Here is an 18,382-nt window from a genome sequence, read left to right on the forward strand (position 1 = left end):
ACTGCACTTGAGGTCAGCGGTGGGAGAAAAGATAGAAGAAGAAAGAAAGAAGGAAGGAGAAGAGGAAGATACACCAAAGTGAGTGTCGCACACGAATCCCAGAGGGTTGGGGTCCGTGTGCGACACTTCGCCTTTGAGGGGGTTGCACCTTCTGCAGACGAAGCAGTGGGTCTATTTATATCCCCCCGACCCACTGGGGGTATGTATTAAAGTAACAATCAACCTCTGTAATAATTATGCTGAATAGAGGGACATAAATCTTCTAAGTAGTAACCTATTGATGATCATGATTGTGTCCCCTTTGGCCTCTTGTATGTTGTGCATCTCTCCTGACTAAAGATCAGTTCAAGTGTACCCTTGATGGCTGCCTCCATGTATTCAATGAGCTGTGAGCTTGTAATAGACAATCAAAGTCAATCTATTACATTTTGGCGACGAACAGAACCCACGAGCTAAATTTTTCTGAACTCCAGTCCTTCAAGAACCCCAAAGGCTAAGTATTTTCTAGACATGGCTTTGTACGGCAAGATCAAAGAGTGTAATCCGATAGATGAAATAATCCAAGAATACTTACATAGGCTGACATTTTATTTAGAGGCTAGATCTAATGTTACAGCAAATGAAAAGAAGAGAGCTATTCTGCTTACTGTGATAGGCCCACATCAGTTTCGTTTGTTAGCTGCCCCTAGTACCCCCTTGACAAAAACAATTGATGAGCTATGTACACTCCTGAAAACCATCATACACCCCCACCACCCAAGTTCTTGCAACGTGCAAAATTCGATGCTAGGACTGGCATGATAACGAAACCATTGCTGAATATGTGGCTGCACTAAGACGCTTAAGTGAGCACTTCGAGTTTGGTGAATCTGTCAACAACAGAATCTGTGAACGGTTCGTCACTGGTATCAACAATGTTGACATCCAGAGAAAGTTTCTCCTCGATCCTCAGCTAACTCTAGACAAGGCCATCCAGCTCGCAACGTCGATCCAACAAACAGATGATGCCGCCAGAGCACTAGCACCCACAGCCTCTGTGAATTCGTTTAAAAGCAACAGCAGACTAGGTTCTAAACCTAGATCTAGTAAAACCACGTAACACAACCCAAGAGCATCTGATGCAACTTCGAGTCAAGCACGGCAATCAGGGTCTAGATGTAACCCATGCCATAGGTGTCTTGCCCTCACCACCCTCAACAGTGTAAACTTAAGACATCTAAATGCTACAAGTGTGAGAAACGGGGACAGACTCCCAAAGCCTGCAGGTCCAAACCTAACCCATCCATTTTGCAGAAGTACAAGTACAACAGCGGTCAACGTAGGCAACCACAACCACAGAGAAACCACTACGTCGACAACTCACCGGACCAATCCGAGTCCGGGGTGAAGCCTACCTTCCATTTATTCACCACATTTGAGATGTCATCTTCGTCTCCACTAAATGTCCCACTCACAGTCAATAACCAGAAGGTGAACTTTCAGTTGGACACTGGTGCAGCACTTACTGTAATCACACATGCTGACTTTAACCGTCTCATTCCATGAATCAAGCTTCAACGGTCATCGAAACAGTTACAAACATATTATACTGGTGACACTGTTCCAATTGTTGGAGAATGTACTGTACATGTAAATTACAATGATGAAAGTTTGAAACTTCTACTCATAGTGGTAGAGGGAAAGGGACCTTCTCTGCTGGGAAAAAAATTGGCTTTGCACATTAACACTTAGCTGGCAGTCAGTTTTTGCACTAAATAGATTAGACACAGAACTTCTGATTTAGATCTAGGAAAAGTACTGTCAGAAAAACGAGTGCTTTTAAAGGGACAAGCTTACTGAAAGACAGAACAGTCAAAATTACTCTCAGGGATGAAAAGCCTAAATACTGCTAGGCCATACGCGAGAAGATAGAAAAAGAGCTAAATAGGCTAGAGGCTAAAGGCGTTGTGAAAAAGGTTGAAAGTTCAGAGTGGGCTACTCCTATAGTGCCCGTGCCCATTAAAAGACGGCACAGTCAGAATTTGCGGTGACTACAAGGTCACTGTAAATAAGCAAATTGGGCAAAATAGGTATCCTCTCTTCCCAGCTCTCAAACTAGCAGGTGGTGAAAAATTCACTGAACTGGATTTCTCTCACGCTTACACTCAGTTGGAACTTAATGGAGATTCTAAACAGTACACTGCTATAAACACACACATGGGTCTCTACCAATACCAAAGACTCTGTTTTGGAATCTCCTCAAGTCCAGGAATATTTCAGGCTGTCATGGACAGTACCTTCCACGAAGTTCCAAATGTGGGTGAGTACTCTGATAACCTGTACATTACAGGTAAAAACAATACTGAGCATATTCAAACTCTCAACGGAATATTGAAGATTGCTAGTTAAAAGTAGGCCAGGGCAAGAACGACGACAAAAAGACTCGAGGCCTCGATCCCAAAACTGAAAAAAGATCGAGGAATCGAGTCCGATTTTTGATTTTGGAAGCTGCTTCAAGTGGGCTGTTTAGAGGCCATGACTTGAACACTGCTAAAAATAGCTCTTAAGATCGAGACCTCGAGTCTTGAACACAGCTAAAAATAGCTCTTAAGATCGAGACCTCGATTCTCGAGTTTGACAGAAGTGGCTGGCTAAGCCTGCCCGCGTGCTAAGAGATAAGTTGGCTTTCACGCATTTGTGTGTGTGTGTGTGTGTGTGTGTGTGTGTGTGTGTGTGTGTGTCGTGTGTGTTTGCGTGTGTGTGTCGTGTGTGTTTGCGTGTGTGGGTGTGTGTTTGGGTGTGTGTGTGTGTGTGTGTGTGTGTGTGTGTGTGTGTGTGTGTGTGTGTGTTGCCTCCCTTCTATCACTCTTGCCAATGCGTGGGGCACAGGTTCCTTCTCTCTTGCACCCTTTGCTTCCTGATACGTCAAAGCATGCTTTGATGACAAATGTTATGTTATTGTCGACGTTGTGTTATTGTATGCCAAAATATTAATTACAAACAAATCAAACAAACAACAGTACTGTGTTTTCCAGCTTATAAAAAAAAGTCCGAAGCTAAAGATCGACGTCCAGACATGATGACTCATTGATACCAACTCAAAACACACAATATGATTTACAAAAGAATACGTGTACAGTGAAGATGAAAGTGCAGGGAAATTCAAAAGCAAGCGTTTAATGTTCAAGACAAAAGAAAGAGAAAAGGGAAGTGAATGATTTAATTTGGGATGGGCGGGGGTAGGGCAATAACATTCAAAGTAGCAGTAGCCTATGTGCAGCGTGGTTTCGTACTGGGCTACACGGTAGACACGACAAGTAGGCCTAGGCCTAGTTTAGCATTCACTCATAGCGGGGAAGAGGAAGAGGAAGGTGGAGTGGGGTGGGGGGTTGCGTGAAACAATTGATATAGTGACTGACTGGCAGTTTCTTGCCCCTACTTCACTAGGCCTACGAAAGTTCGTCCCGGGACAGACCCGTCTGACGTTTGAAACCTTTGAACTTGAGTGTAATGTACCGCACCTATTATTGGGACGTGACATTTTTGTTGCATTGAGTCCCGAGCAGCTGTGAATTACTACAACATCGGTGGGACAGTATGACCTAACCCTGTTTTCTCTTTCTCTTTGTTCTAATACGAAGCAACAGAGCACAGGCACACGCAACCTCGATTCATCCACCTTGAAGACAGTCTTGAATCTACATGTATCAAGGCCTAGTGCACGCCAAATTCAAATAGTGAAAAAAACAAAAAACATAAGTAAACAAAACTCACAAAAATTAATTTAACTTGGTAATCGGGCTTTAAATTGGGTTCCCCGGGTAATTTTTGCTAATTTTGGGTCGCTGATCACGAAAATCTTATCATTTCTTAAATTAGATCAATATTTAAGAAATTTTTGGAATGCATTTTTAACTCCGCCTAGGCCGACATCAAAGAAGCCGCCTTATGCGCCGGATCAGTCCTGTCCTGGTGCGGTGTCTGTTTTGAAGGGAAAAACTCGACATGACTGTAATACTAATAGTGCGGTAGAGATCTAGATTCTTGCCTCGATTCTCGGAGTCTAGGCCTAGGCTAGGAACCAAGCTAAAAAAAAAGGAGACGGTAGGCATCGACCCTGGGCGGACTCGAAGCTTAGAGTCTGGGAACAAGATCGATTCTTTGAGTCCTCATTTGGACTCGAAAGAATCGATCCCAGAGTCGATCTTGCCCTGGCCTAGTTAAAAGGGTTTGAAAATCAACGAAGAAAAATGTCAAATCATGCTTGACGAGATTAAATTATTTGGGTATAAGTTGTGTCTCAAACCTCAAAGTGAGAAGACAAAAGCCATCATAGAGGCACCCAAACCAGAAAATGAACAACAGCTCAGAGCCTTCCTAGGCTTAATAAACTAATATCCCCTTTGTACAAGCTAATGCAGAAAGATGTGCCTTGGCGCTGGGGTAAAGAACAAGTTAAGTCTTTCCAGACAGATAAAGACATTCTGTCGTCATTATGACCCAGGAAAAAATTTTATCTTGATTTGTGATGCCTCTCTGGGTCGAGTTGGCGCAGTGTTAGCACACCAAGATGAACACGCCTTTGCCAGTAGGTCACTAAATAAAGCTGAGAAGAATTTTCTCAACTGGACAGGGAAGGTCTAGCCTTGATTTTGGGAGTTAAGAAATTCAACAAATTCCTGTTTGGCAGACACTTCTCACTCATAACTGATCACAAGCCTCTTTAGGTTTATTTGGAGAGCATAAATCTCTGCCAGGACATGCCTCACCTCGAGTGCCCTCACCTCGAGTGCAAAGATGGGCCATTACTCTTGCTGTTTATGATTACCAATTAGAGTACAGGCCTGGCGCCGAGAACAGTGTAGATGCACTGAGTTGTTTCTCTTTAAAAGACAAATGTTCAGACTATGTGCCTGAAGAAATTGAAATGTTATTCAGTGTCATTGGAAACTCAAGTGTGAATGCAACTGATGTTGCAAAAGAGACAGAACGTGATGAATGTCTGAGAAGGGAACTTGAGTACTGTTTGCATGGTTAGCCTGAGACTGAGAGAGGGGTACATAGAAACCTTAAACCTTACAAACACAGGTAGCTGGAACTCAGTCTTGAGAATGGATGCATTTTGTGGAGATCAAGGGAAATCATACCAAAAACCTTCCAAATGAGATACAGTACTTACCATGTTACATGACACACATGTAGGAAGCTGTAAAATGAAAAGTCTTGCTCGCTCGGGCCTCTGGTGGCCAAACATGGATGCAGAAATTGAGAAATTTGTGAAGCTTTGTAGCATATCTGCTAGACATTCCAAACAACATTCCAAAAAGCAAGAACCTTGGAAGAGAATCCATATTGACTATGCAGGCCCCTTTCTAAACAAAATGTTTCTCAGTCATTAACGCCCATTCCAAGTGGCTACAAGTAAAAGTCGTGAACACAATCACCACATCTGACACCATCATTGAGCTAAAGGAAACATTTTCCTACCATGGCCTACCAGACCAAATTGTCTCTCAAGAATTCAAATTATTTTGTGCTGCAAATCGCATTTCGCACATAACCACGTCGCCTTATCATACAGCCAGTAATGGCTTAGTAGAGAAGGCTGTTGGCACCTTCAAAAGTTCCATTATCAAAATGGGTAACAAGTTTTTTTCTTCTAGAGAGAGTGAACAAATTTTAAACCGAATATCGTGTTCCTCCACACGTCACAACAGGCTTAGCTCCTTGTGAACTACTTTGTGGTAGAAAACTAAAGACAAACGTTGATCTTCTGCTCCACCAACTATACAACACTCTGTCATACAACACCAGCAATCACCAGTGTGTATGTAAGGAACTTTGGAAAGGGTGAGAAATGGTTGCGTGGACAAATTATTGAATGTTCAGGTCCAGTATCATACAAAATTAGAACAGACCTAGGAACACTGGTACGCATACATGCAGATCAAATAAAAATATTTAAAATGTTCTGAAATTGAGTATGAATCAGTCACCCCCACACAGGATGACCGGTCCATGCCAAATGGGTGGTCTGCGCCTAAACCTGTAAATAGACCTGTGAGTGTTGAGTTGGATAAGCCAAATTCTGAAGCCACTCAACCCGAAAACGGCAACCCAGACATATTTGACCGTGAAAATGTGCCCACAGCATCTGATCAAAATTCATCAATTGTAACTCGTGAAATTGCACCAACTCAACAGCCACTGCGAAGATCAACTCGCAAAATTAACGCTCTGGACAAGTTGAATTTGTAAGTCAGGATAAGCCTACTTCAGCTCTATTGATGTACGTAGGTATGTATTTCAAGTTGTAATTTTCAGCAGAATGCTGTAGGCCTAAGTGTTTCATGTTTAGTGTACCTAGTCAATAATATCTGTTTCGTACTTCTTTGTCGCTGTCAATTTAAATGTTGTATAGACTCCAGCATCATTTGAAAACTTACTAGATTTGGGATGATTATCTTACAAATACCTGACCGCTCATTGTTCTCCAATCAAGTTTAATGTCATAGACGTTGATATTTTCATGTTCAGTCAATTTTTGATTGGGAACTCTTGTGCTCCTTGTGAACATTAACTAAGAGAGGAGGAATGTAATAAAGTAACAATCAACCTCTGTAATAATTATGCTGAATAGAGGGACATAAATCTTCTAATTAGTAACCTATTGATTATCATGATTGTGTCCCCTTTGGCCTCTTGTCTGTAGTGTAACTCCTCTAAAGAAAGATCAGTTCTGGTCACTTCTTTGGCCCTTTTCAATCACGGCTGGCCCCAGAAAAATGGTTTTGCCCTTTGGCCCTTTTTTGGCCTCATCTGAAATAGACTTGGTCAGTCATACTTTGTTTAATAAATAAACATTTTTTTTTTAATTTTAAAAATAATTTTTTGGGATATTTATTATTGCTAAGCAAATATGCTCATAATAATCTGCTTTACAAAATTTAACGTGTGCCTGGCAATGACAAACTAAGTTTTCTTGCGCGTATTTTTGGTAAGCCTTTTTAAAGCAGATAATCATCCTTTTGTTGGCCAAAATGGATGGTTACAGTACAGCGACGAGCAATGGAAAACAGCAGATGAGAAGATATCAACAAAGGAAAGATGCTTGAAAATGTTGGAAGTAGCCTAACAGTAGCATGTGAGCAAGTGGAAATAAGACTTCCAGCTTCAAACGACACTTTCAAGGGACTGAGTCTGTAAACCGATCTTATAGTCACATCTTAAAGTTAAAGTCAAAGGTACATGTTGATCGTAGATCCCAAAACCAGGTAGATTTCATACTTGACCTAAACTTGGTTAAATGATTAAGTTTTCCAACTTTTAGTTTAAGATGGTCTATTCACAGATCCCTGTCATGCGACACAGATTTTACCATTAAACACATTTTAACAGAATGTCTAGACTTTGGAGAGATCCGAAGGAAATATTATAAATGCAAGAAATTGCAGGATATTTTTTCCGTCGTTGTTCCCAGCAGAATTTTAAATTTTATAAAGGCCATTGGCCTTTATGGCGAGTTGTAGAATGAATTTGATATTATTTAAAATTTGTATTGTTACTTAAAAGTTGTTTTAGATCACAAATGTATTTACACCGAATTTGAATATTTTAACTTTTTAGCATTTTAAAGTAAATTAGTTGGCCAGTCGTGAAGTGAACTTTCGCAGAGGTGAACAACTTGTGTTTCGCGCGCTCATATGACCTTAGCAGTTGCGAGCGCCGTAAAACCTTATACTATACATACATACATACATACATACAAATAAGTTAGGACGACAATATAATATCATGTACAGCACTAAAAAAAAATAAAAGATGTCGTTTTGCGCGTTTTGTAGACAAATTAATGCAGTTGACCCCAAAAAAGTCTTGTTTGGCTCCTTTTTGGAACCAAACTGGCCCAAGTCTAAAAATAATCTGGCAGCCCTGTTCTGGTGTACCGTGTACCCTTGATGGCTGCCTCCATGTCTTCAATGAGTTGTGTGCTTGTAATAGACAATCAAATTCAAATTTTTTTACAACTGGTAAGGCTGCTGGGGTAAGAAATCCATAGATTCTGAATTGCCTTAGGTTATAATTGGTCGCATTTAAGCACAAGGGAGCTATCCCGAAAAATGCTGTTTGGGGAAAATCGAAGGTGAAGTTTTTGCCCCTTGTTCAGCTTCTTTAAAAGACAAGGAGAGATTTCTCTATAACCAAACAAACATACACACCAATGAAACCAAACTGCTCCAAAATGTAGGGCAATATCCACTTTAAGTGAAGGTCAAGATTTCTGGAAACCCACGAAATCTGGTTTAGCCAGCTTGTCCTTAAAAGAGACCAATTAGTTTTAGTATATATCACATCAAAGAATGGACAACAAGAAAAAGAACAATATAATAATACTAGATCTACACTCTATGACTATGAGTATGAGAACCCTTCAATAAAGTAGGCCCAATATCAATTAGAGAAAAGCATAAAATTGAAAGGAATAAAAACTTAACAATTTCTTTTCAATTTTTTTTAATTTTTTTTTGGGGGGGGGGGGGGGGGCGTGGCAGGGGGTTGGCTGGGGAGGGGTGGTGAGAGGGAAGGGAGCTTTTGTTTTCACTTTCAGAACATGATAAAAAAGAGACTACAATCCTGTCACATCATGCCGGTAAGTGTCAAGAACGACGAGAGTAGCGTAAGTGTTTTATTATAAATTATTTATTTCATTTTTCCCACAGAGGTGTAGATAAGGCGCTATATATTTCGGCATACAAAAGATCACGAGTCTCATTATATATAACCCCTCCCACTGCACCCTTTCCAGCTTTAAGCACGCCGGCTTTAAGCACGTTTCGGACTCAAGCACGCTAAACGGCTCTTACCGAATTTTTGCTATATAAATTACACGCCTTTAAGCACGGTAACTTCGGCTTCAAGCACGCTTCATTTACAAGACAGTCAATATTTTCATGATGACCCATCGAAGTTCGAACACAGTCTACACCGCAGCAGTGGAGTGTGTCAAGAGAAACACAAAGAACGCAAGTGATGGACACACACACTCACACGGGTGGAGAGGAAGGCAGAGAGATGCACACAGCCGTGCGCGCGGACATAGGATCTAGCCTAGGCCTAGGGCAAAGCTACACGCGACCAAAAAAAAATACGAAGAGAGTCGGGGAGACGTGAAAGGGAGGCTGGTTGCGATTTCACCTTCGACCCTCGCTATCCATTAATCCTGATTGTGTATCACGCGCGAGGTGGGATGAAGGCGGTGGTATGAGTGGCAGAGCGGGCAGGTGGTACGCACAGGCAGTGTGTTACAGTAGGCCTAGTGTGCTGTATCGTGACTGGCCGTCTAAATTAAGTTTTCATTTCCCACTCGACCACAAAACAAAAACAAACAATAAACAAGTGAACAAAAACTACCATGGCGGGTGTCTAAATAACAGTGCACACTTTTGCGGGACCGCTATAGGTCTACTTACAAAGGGAAATAGCACGGGGTATTTTCTACATGAAAATCTCTGGATTATGTCTACTTCGCACTTAAGCACGCTTCGGCTTTAAGCACGCTTAAGCTTTCTCCCAAAAACCGTGCTTAAAGCCGGCATGAACTGTATCTGATTGTAGACTTACACCCCCAAAATCAAATTTTGGCTCAAAATCATGGAATATGAGTTGTAGGCATTTTTAGCTTCCTCAGCCTCTCCTACAACTATTTCATGGCATAAGAACCCCCAAAAATCGTATTTTTTCCCATACCGGCATGTTTGTAACCGCCATTTCCTCATAAAGTCAGTATTCTTCTTTTCTTTATTGGCCGTTTTCTCAAAATGCTACTTTTCTTTATACTTTTTTGAATAACTCCACCATTTTACATCCAATCTTGATGACATTTTCATAGAATGAAGAGAAGAGGTAATACTAAAAATATGTCTGTTGAATTTTTGATAAATGGAATAGATTTTTGTTGGTGGTGTCTGGAGTGTGGATTTTCACGGATTTTTCGCAAACTTGAATGCTACCTCAGGAAAAAATCCATAAAAAATTTTCTAAATCGATTAGGAAAAAAACAACACACAAATTTTTGATCTAATGTTTGTAAACACGTATGCAAAAAAAACAATAAATTTCCATGAGCGATAAGTGCGGTATTCATTACGTAAGACATGTCAATAAAATCCAATATGGCGGTGTATCCATGGAAACGAAACTTTTTTCTTAAATTTGATTGCGGATTTCAAGACTCCTTACTATGATTGTTATATGTGTGAAATGTGGTAAAATTCGGTCCAGTAATAAGCGAAATAGCCTCCAGGTGTAGCCGCCCCCCCCCCCCCCCCCCTTAATCTGCATGCATGGGACAGCGTCATTGGTACAGTTGACCTGTTGGACGACTCACCGTCCCGGGGCTAGCGGAGTCATCACAATACAATGAATCCACTTTACCCGGGGGAAGCCCCCCTATACTTCCTAACCGTAGAGCCCTTCCCAGTTCAACCCTGCATGCGGGACGGTGAGTCGTCCAACAGGTCAACCCACTAGTCATGGTACTTATTATTTTCGATAAGCAATCCGGTTGAAAACAATCCGTGAAATAAAGGTACTCTAAACAGGATATGTCCGACTAACATCAACGCAAGTGCACACATATTAAGAAAAGACAAAACATACAGATGCAAACACAAAAACACAACTCCCATACAAGCAAAATGTGTATCTCTATCTGTTCCCTCCTACCAACTCGTCTTGGCCCAAATAACAGTAGGGCCTACTAATACTGACAAAGTCACCACCATAGTATGAGACTTCATGCAAACTTTCGGAATCTTTGGTGACACTGTAAAGATGACTCCATTTGGGAGCGGGACAGAGGGTGCCCACCTCGTGACTTGAAAGAGCTGAGGAATGTTGGACTAACATTATCTAAACAATTAACTACTAACCCGTTGTGGTAGCCATCTCCATTTGGGGGTATGGCAACACTTAGATGTGTAACTTACCAAAGAAAAAACGTTTTAATGGTGAAGAATTAAGTATTAACTTATTTATTAATGTATTCATTTATATGTACAACATTTTACTGTGTGTTTACTTTAAGACTAACAGCTAATTTCAAAACCCAAAATGCAGCAGAGTTTGTTGTTATTACTAAACTCAAAAGCGCCAGATGATAGAATTGGGCAAGGTAAAAAAAAAAAAGAAGTATTTTCATAGTGTCACGAAAATGTAAAGCCTTGTTGTCAATACTGTGCAAGTGAATGTAATGCATGTGTGTCTGTTGATGTTATATTTATATGTCACTAATAATATGTTGATTAAATCATCACATCATTCTCCAAAATAAGTATTATTCTGTGACTTGAAAGATATTGTCTTTGCACCTTTTGTACCTCAAGTTCTCAGCCACAATTAAGTTGCTGCTGGGATTGCATTCCTCTGTCAAGTATGTTTTCTGCCTGAGCACATGGCCACATCCCTTTTCACAGCAGGTTTGACAGTTTCTTCAATGCTTTACTACAAATACAAGCACATCATCTGCAATTTACAAGCATTCTATCAAACCAACTTCATCCCACATCAGTGGCGGTGAGTAGTGAAGGGCTCACGGGCTTGAGCCCCCCCCCCCCCCCCTCCCCACCTCCCAACTCTATCCTAAAGCAAATGAAAATAACAAAATAAGCAGTTGAAACCGTTAAGATCGCACACAATGAACACAGAATGATCAACTTGGCGGCTTGCTCGTTTATCCAATCACTATTGCCACCGCTTACAACTATAGTAACCTAACAGCCAATCAAATGTCTTTAGGGTTCAGCAAAGGATGAGCCCGTTCCCACGACCCCTCGTTTATGAAACTCTTCTTGAAAAAAGTAAAAGACTTGAAAAAAAAATAACACTGCACAGAGGGCTCATGCTGTCCTAGTCCTGACAATAGGGTGAAAGTTTACGACACACTTTCCCCCAGTGATGGTTACTGTGGTATAATCAATTAGCCAACCTGGCATTGTATTAGACATCTACAACTGGTTGTACTACTCGAATAAATCTGGCTGAGAGTTGGCCTGCTGAACACAATGATGGCTGCACGTTTAAATCTGTTCCTTTGTACAAACCGTTCTTTGTAACTTATTGTAAACTTAGTGGCTTAAGTTACCCCGAGTGGCCTAAGTAGCCCCGGCTGACGGTAGGTAAAACACCACATGGTGTCAGAAGTGTGTTATTACCGTTGATATTGATCTTTATAGAGTCTAGATCTAGATTTAGAGCCATAGTGTCAGAGAACCATAGATCTAAATAAAGATCTTGATAGAACCTTCTAGAGTCTAGATTTTAGATCTAGAGTCGAGTATATACTGACAATGGCAGAACAAAAACGATTCACGGCAAATTTGCCACCCCCAACAAAATTGGACTTCTCCAATACAACAGAAATTCACCAGAACTGGTTGAAATTCAAGAGGCAGTGGAATAATTATCAAATTGCTTCAAGACTAAGAGAAGAGCCAATGGAGTTTAGAGTTGCAGTCTTCATGACCTGCATAGGAGACGAGGCGCTCGACGCACTCTATGGAATGAGGCTCTCAGATGAGCAGAGAGAAGATCTAGATCAAATAATAAAATCTTTCGATGAGTATTGCATTGGCGAAGTCAATGAGACATTTGAATCGTACAACTTCCACAAGAGGAACCAGAAACAGCACGAAACTATTGATTCTTATGTCACAGAGTTGCGCCAACTGGCAAAACGCTGCAATTTCGTCGAAGAAGATCGAATGATTAGAGACAGGCTTGTCATTGGAATACAAAATGACAACATCAGAGAAAAGCTTCTAAAACAGAAGAAGCTCTCACTGGGTGAAGCTTTGGACATTTGCAGAGCACAGGAAAAAGCTAAAACACAGCTTCAGGCAATATCTATATCCACTGAACCACAAGTAAATAAACTTGGAAAACCTACCCAGTACAGAAGCAGCGAGAATCGCCCAAAATCGAAACCCCACATACCGGCACATAAATGTGGACGATGTGGACGTCAGCACGAGAGGGGAAGATGTCCGGCACTAGAGGCAATTTGCCATTCGTGCCAGAAGAAAGGACACTTTTCAAGCGTATGTAGGACTCCTAAAACTACTTTCAAGAAACCATACAGAAACAGAGTGAACATTTTGGAAGATGAAGAAGAGGGGTACTTGGAGGCAGTGTTTGGATCAGGACAGCAAAACCCATGGCAAGCAAATGTCACAGTAAATGGAAGGAGTATAGACTTCAAGTTAGACACAGGTGCTGACGAGACGGTTATACCTAAAAGTTGTGTCCCGGCAAACACCAAGATCTGCAGATCCCAAAAGAGACTGTATGGACCATCAGGTGAACAAGTCAGGATTGTTGGACAATTCCGAGCAGAATTGAAATTGGATACAGGAAATCGTGCCAAACAGAAGATCTATGTGTTGGAAAATCTTCCGCAACCGCTACTTGGGAAGCCTGATGTAGAAGAACTGGACCTGTTGAAAAGAATCAATGTCTTGAAACATGAATCTGATTTCAAGAAAGAATTTCCAGAATTATATACTGGCCTTGGAAAGCTAAAGAAAGAGTACAAAATTGAAATGAGAGAAAATGTAGTTCCATTTTCAGTGGCAACCCCAAGGAGATTGGCCTTACCTCTTCACAAGAAAGTGGAACAGGAGCTAAAGAGACTCGAAGAAGATGAAATTATCAAGAAGATTGATTCACCAACCGAATGGTGTGCTCCCATCGTGGTGGTCCCAAAGAAAGAGGGCAAGGTTAGGATCTGTGTGGACCTTACTAAATTGAACGAGGGAGTGAAGAGAGAATACTACCCTTTGCCTACAACAGAACAGCTTTTGGCTCAAGTGTCAGGCGCTACAGTTTTCACAAAGCTTGACTGCAACAGTGGATTTCATCAGGTCCCCCTTTCTGAAGAGTCTCAAGAACTCACGACATTCATCACCCCCTTTGGACGGTTCGCATATAGAAGAATGCCTTTCGGGATCTCATCCGGTCCAGAAATTTTTCACAGAGAGATGTCGCACCTTCTTTCTGGAATACCAGGAGTCATATGCAATATCGATGACATTCTCATTAGTGGAACCAGCAAACAAGAGCATGATGCCAGAGTTAGAGATGTGTTGCGAAAGCTGAAAGATGCCGGTGTCACTCTCAACGAGAAATGTCAGTTCTCAGCAGATAAGATGAAATTTTTGGGACATATCATATCACAGAATGGAATTGAAATTGATCCAGATAAGATCGAGGCCATTACAAATCTTCCTCATCCAGAGAACGTCTCAGACTTTAGGCGTCTATTAGGCATGGTAAATCATGTTGGCAAATTTATTGACAACTTGTCAAGCATGACAGCGCCACTGAGGGAGCTCCTAAAGAAAGAGAACTGTCCCTGGATTTGGAATGAACAGCATCAACTGGCATTTCAGAAAATCAAAAGAGCGCTGACTGAGACTCCAGTTCTTGCCCACTACGACCCAAACTTTGAGACAAAAGTTTCTGCTGATGCAAGCAAGTCTGGCATAGGAGGGGTACTGTTCCAGAAATGTGGCGAGCATTGGAAACCAGTGTTATATGCGTCAAGGTCTATGAGTGGTGCAGAACAAAGGTATGCCCAAATAGAAAAAGAAGCACTAGGGATCACATGGGCTTACTGAGAGATTCTCAGATTTCCTGATTGGATTGAGGACATTTCAAATAGAAACAGATCACAAACCACTGATAACACTCCTTCAGAGGAAAGGACTGGATGACCTCCCTCCTAGAATCCAGAGGTTCAGAATGAGACTAATGCGATTCTCCTACACTGTTTTTCACACAGCAGGAAAGAATTTGCATGCAGCTGATATGTTGTCCAGAGCTCCCCTGAGAGAAACAAGTGAAAAGGATAGCTTATGAGAAGATGCAGTGAACTCATTTGTCAGAGAAGTCATAGAAAGCTTCCCAGCTTCGAAAACAAAACTTGAAGAGATCAAAATGGAACAGGACAATGATGAGGTTTGTCAGAAAGTTAACAGCTACTGCAAATCTGGATGCTGGCCTGATTACTGCAAGAAAGACCTAAGGCTGAAGCCATTCTGGACTGTGAGACATGAACTTACCGTGGCCCATGGACTACTCCTTTACAATGCAAGGATGGTGATTCCGACATCGATGCAAAAGGAAATCCTACGAAGAATCCATGAGGGTCACCAAGGAGTTGTCAAGTCTCGTGCACTTGCCAAGTCTTCAGTGTGGTGGCCAGGAATTTCACACCAGATCGAAGAGGAAGTACGGAAATGCTCAATCTGCGAAAAACACAGACGGCTATCACCTGAGCCCCTGAAACCAACTGTCACGCCAGATTACCCTTGGCAAAGGGTTGGTAGGGACATTTTTGAGTGGAAGGGCCATGATTATTTGTTGATCGTCGATTATTTCCCCCGATGGATAGAGATAGTCCTTCTCAGAAAGACAACGTTGTCAACTGTGGTTGAACACTCAAAGTCTATATTTGCTAAGTATGGAATACCACAGATTGTCATAAGTGACAATGGACCTCAGTTTGCTTCATGAGAGTTTGCAAACTTTGCAGAAACATACATGTTTGAACATAAAACGAGCAGTCCAAAACATCCACAAGGGAACGGCGAGGCAGAAAGAGCTGTTCAGACAGTGAAAAATCTTCTTCGGAAAGCAGATGACCCCTACATTGCCATTCTCAACTATAGAGCAACGCCACTCAAACAAGGGCAAAGTCCAGCAGAACTTTTGCAAGGAAGACAGTTGAGAACCAAATTACCTAGTCTGCCATCTCAACTGAAACCTCAGGGCCGGAAGCTGAAGCAGTTTCGTTCTGCTGATAAACACATGAAGAACCAGCAGAAGAACTATTTCGATAGAATGCATGGCGGTAAAAGACTTCCGAATTTCGAACGAAACGAAACTGTCTGGATTACAGAACCTAAGCTTGAAAAAGCATCAATCCTCAAACCCTATCAACCAAGAGGGGGAGATGTACATGAGAGGTCTTATCTAGTTGACACTCCAAGAGGGATGAAAAGACGAAATCGATTCCATCTTCGCAGACGAAGCCTTGGTCCGTGTGATGAAGGGAAGTCAACACCTGTGGCTACATCGCTGATCTCAACTCCAAGAGACAGGCTAAGTCAAACAGATGACAGACACCCTCCAGACAATGCTGTTATCGGGACCAAGGCAGGTGGTAATGGCAACAACAAATCATCGTCGTTGCCTGTGACTGCACTCAGGTGTGCATCACCACCAGTGCAACACACCCATAGTGAGCAAACGCAAACATGTTACACAACACGAAGTGGCCGAGAGATTAAACCTCCACAAGAATTAACACTCTAGGGTCGATGTCCTACAGACATACATGCTTTTGCGTGTAACAGAAATTGGCCTTTGTTAGGATGTGTAGCTATACAGCGCTCTGGTCACAACAATTGCAACATACATTAAAGATTAGAAATTTTGCATACACATAAAATGCATAAGAATGCATTCACAGGTGCATTAGACATGCATCCTATTTCAAAGAATTATTGAGTTTTGAAACATACACATTTAGGTGGAATTTCATACTCATCTACTGAATGATACTTTAATTACAAAAGCCCTACACAAGGACATTTGATCAGTGGACATTGAATTTGTGAGGCACTGATAAACTGTTTCCCACTTATCACAAGCAGACCAAGAAATCTCAAGTTCAAGTTCTTGTTTTTATATAACTACAGAAATTCGATGTCTGTTTTTCTGTTTGATCTAATTCTTTGTTTTATTCCTTTAATTTCTTAAAGCATAAAGACTCTGCGGGGTCTATCATCTCTAAAGAATTTAATTGCAATGAGTGTCTTCTGTTCCAAACTCAAGAAAGAGAGATGTGGTATAATCAATTAGCCAACCTGGCATCTACAACTGGTTGTACTACTCGAAAAAATCTTGCTGAGAGTTGGCCTGCTGAACACAATGATGGCTGCACGTATCTGTTCCTTTGTACAGACCGTTCTTTGTAACTTATTGTAAGTGGCTTAAGTTACCCTGAGTGGCCTAAGTAGCCCCGGCTGACAGTAGGTAAAACACCACAGTTACCTACGTTCCCATTGGACCTTTGTTAGCAAGACAAAAACAGCCAAATTTGAAATCAAATTTAAGTTGTCGTATTACTTGTGGCATCTCTGCTTTTTGGGTTAGTTAGGATAAATATTTTATGAGATACTTTCCCAATTATTTTGGCGGTCAGGATTTGTTTTCATTCTCAACTCACAGTTGCCGCCTCGGTTCTTGTGTGACATCTCTATCTGGTTCCTTGTCTCACTTTGATTACCCTGTCAAACAAGGCAGCCTTCGCCCCTGCGTTTATTCATTAAATACTCTCTCTCTCTCTCTCTCTCTCTCTCTCTCTCTCTCTCTCTCTCTCTCTCTATCTCTATCTCTGAAATATGGCAATGAAACCCCGAAAAAATAAACAAAAACAAAAACCCCCAACAAACAAACTGAAAAAACAACATCAAAAACTCTACCTTGCATTTATAAAGGTTGGATACAAATAATTCAAGCACTTTTGATTCTGGTAAAGGAGACTGAAAGGGTGTATTACCAAACAGTTTACATGAAAAAAGACAAGGCAAAACTACCATTATGAAAATCAAAGTAGGCAGCTATTTCAGCAAGCTGTACATGCGCGCTCTTTCTTCCAGTCGTTTGTTTACGCTTTATTCGCGCAGCAAACTGGTGTTTGAATCGGCCTTCTGGAATCAGGGATGTAATTTAGAGAAGCTGCTAGAAGCCTCAGCTGCAATTCTAGTACACCTTCAAGGCTGGTTGAACTGAAAAGAACCACTGCTGATGTTGTGGAGAGAAAATGATAAAGCCATCCTTGCGTAAGTACCCTCTAAGGCTGCAAACGCACTGGCTTCACGTCCCCACGTTTTCACCCATAGATATATAAACCACTACTATCTATTCACTAGATACTACGGCGCGACCGCGAGCCAGCCCTCTCTTCCTTTGTGCTAAGCGAGTGAGGGCTGCTGGACAAATTGAATCGGTCGTCCGCCATTTTTGTTTTTGTTGGACGGCTGGGCCTGACTCAGAGCTCACCAGTCTAACATGAGAGAATAATAAACTAAAGGCCAGATAGTTTTAACACCTTCTGTCGTAAGCTGACAAAACGCCTTTTTATTATGTCGGCGCGAAAAATGTTTATTTGCTAATTCGATAGTCTGACCTGCTACCCTACTTGTGTGAAAAAATCAAAGTGAAACTGTCACTAGTTTTTGAATAGATTAACCATCAAAATTTGGAAGAACGCCTTTTTTAAATGGTTACGCTGACAAAACGCCTTTTTTAAGAGTTCGCTGAGAGAACGTCCCCCCCC

General features: G+C 41.5%; 1 protein-coding gene across 3 annotated transcripts in view; it reads right to left on the bottom strand.

The window, feature by feature from the left end:
- Positions 1 to 18,382, bottom strand: part of LOC101846946 (neuroglobin) — a 299,153-nt gene that overhangs the window by 208,319 nt on the left and 72,452 nt on the right. The gene's annotated exons all lie outside the window — the stretch shown is intronic.

Source organism: Aplysia californica, unplaced genomic scaffold (assembly GCF_000002075.1).
Source record: "Aplysia californica isolate F4 #8 unplaced genomic scaffold, AplCal3.0 scaffold00043, whole genome shotgun sequence".
Taxonomy (NCBI): Eukaryota; Metazoa; Mollusca; class Gastropoda; order Aplysiida; family Aplysiidae; genus Aplysia; species Aplysia californica.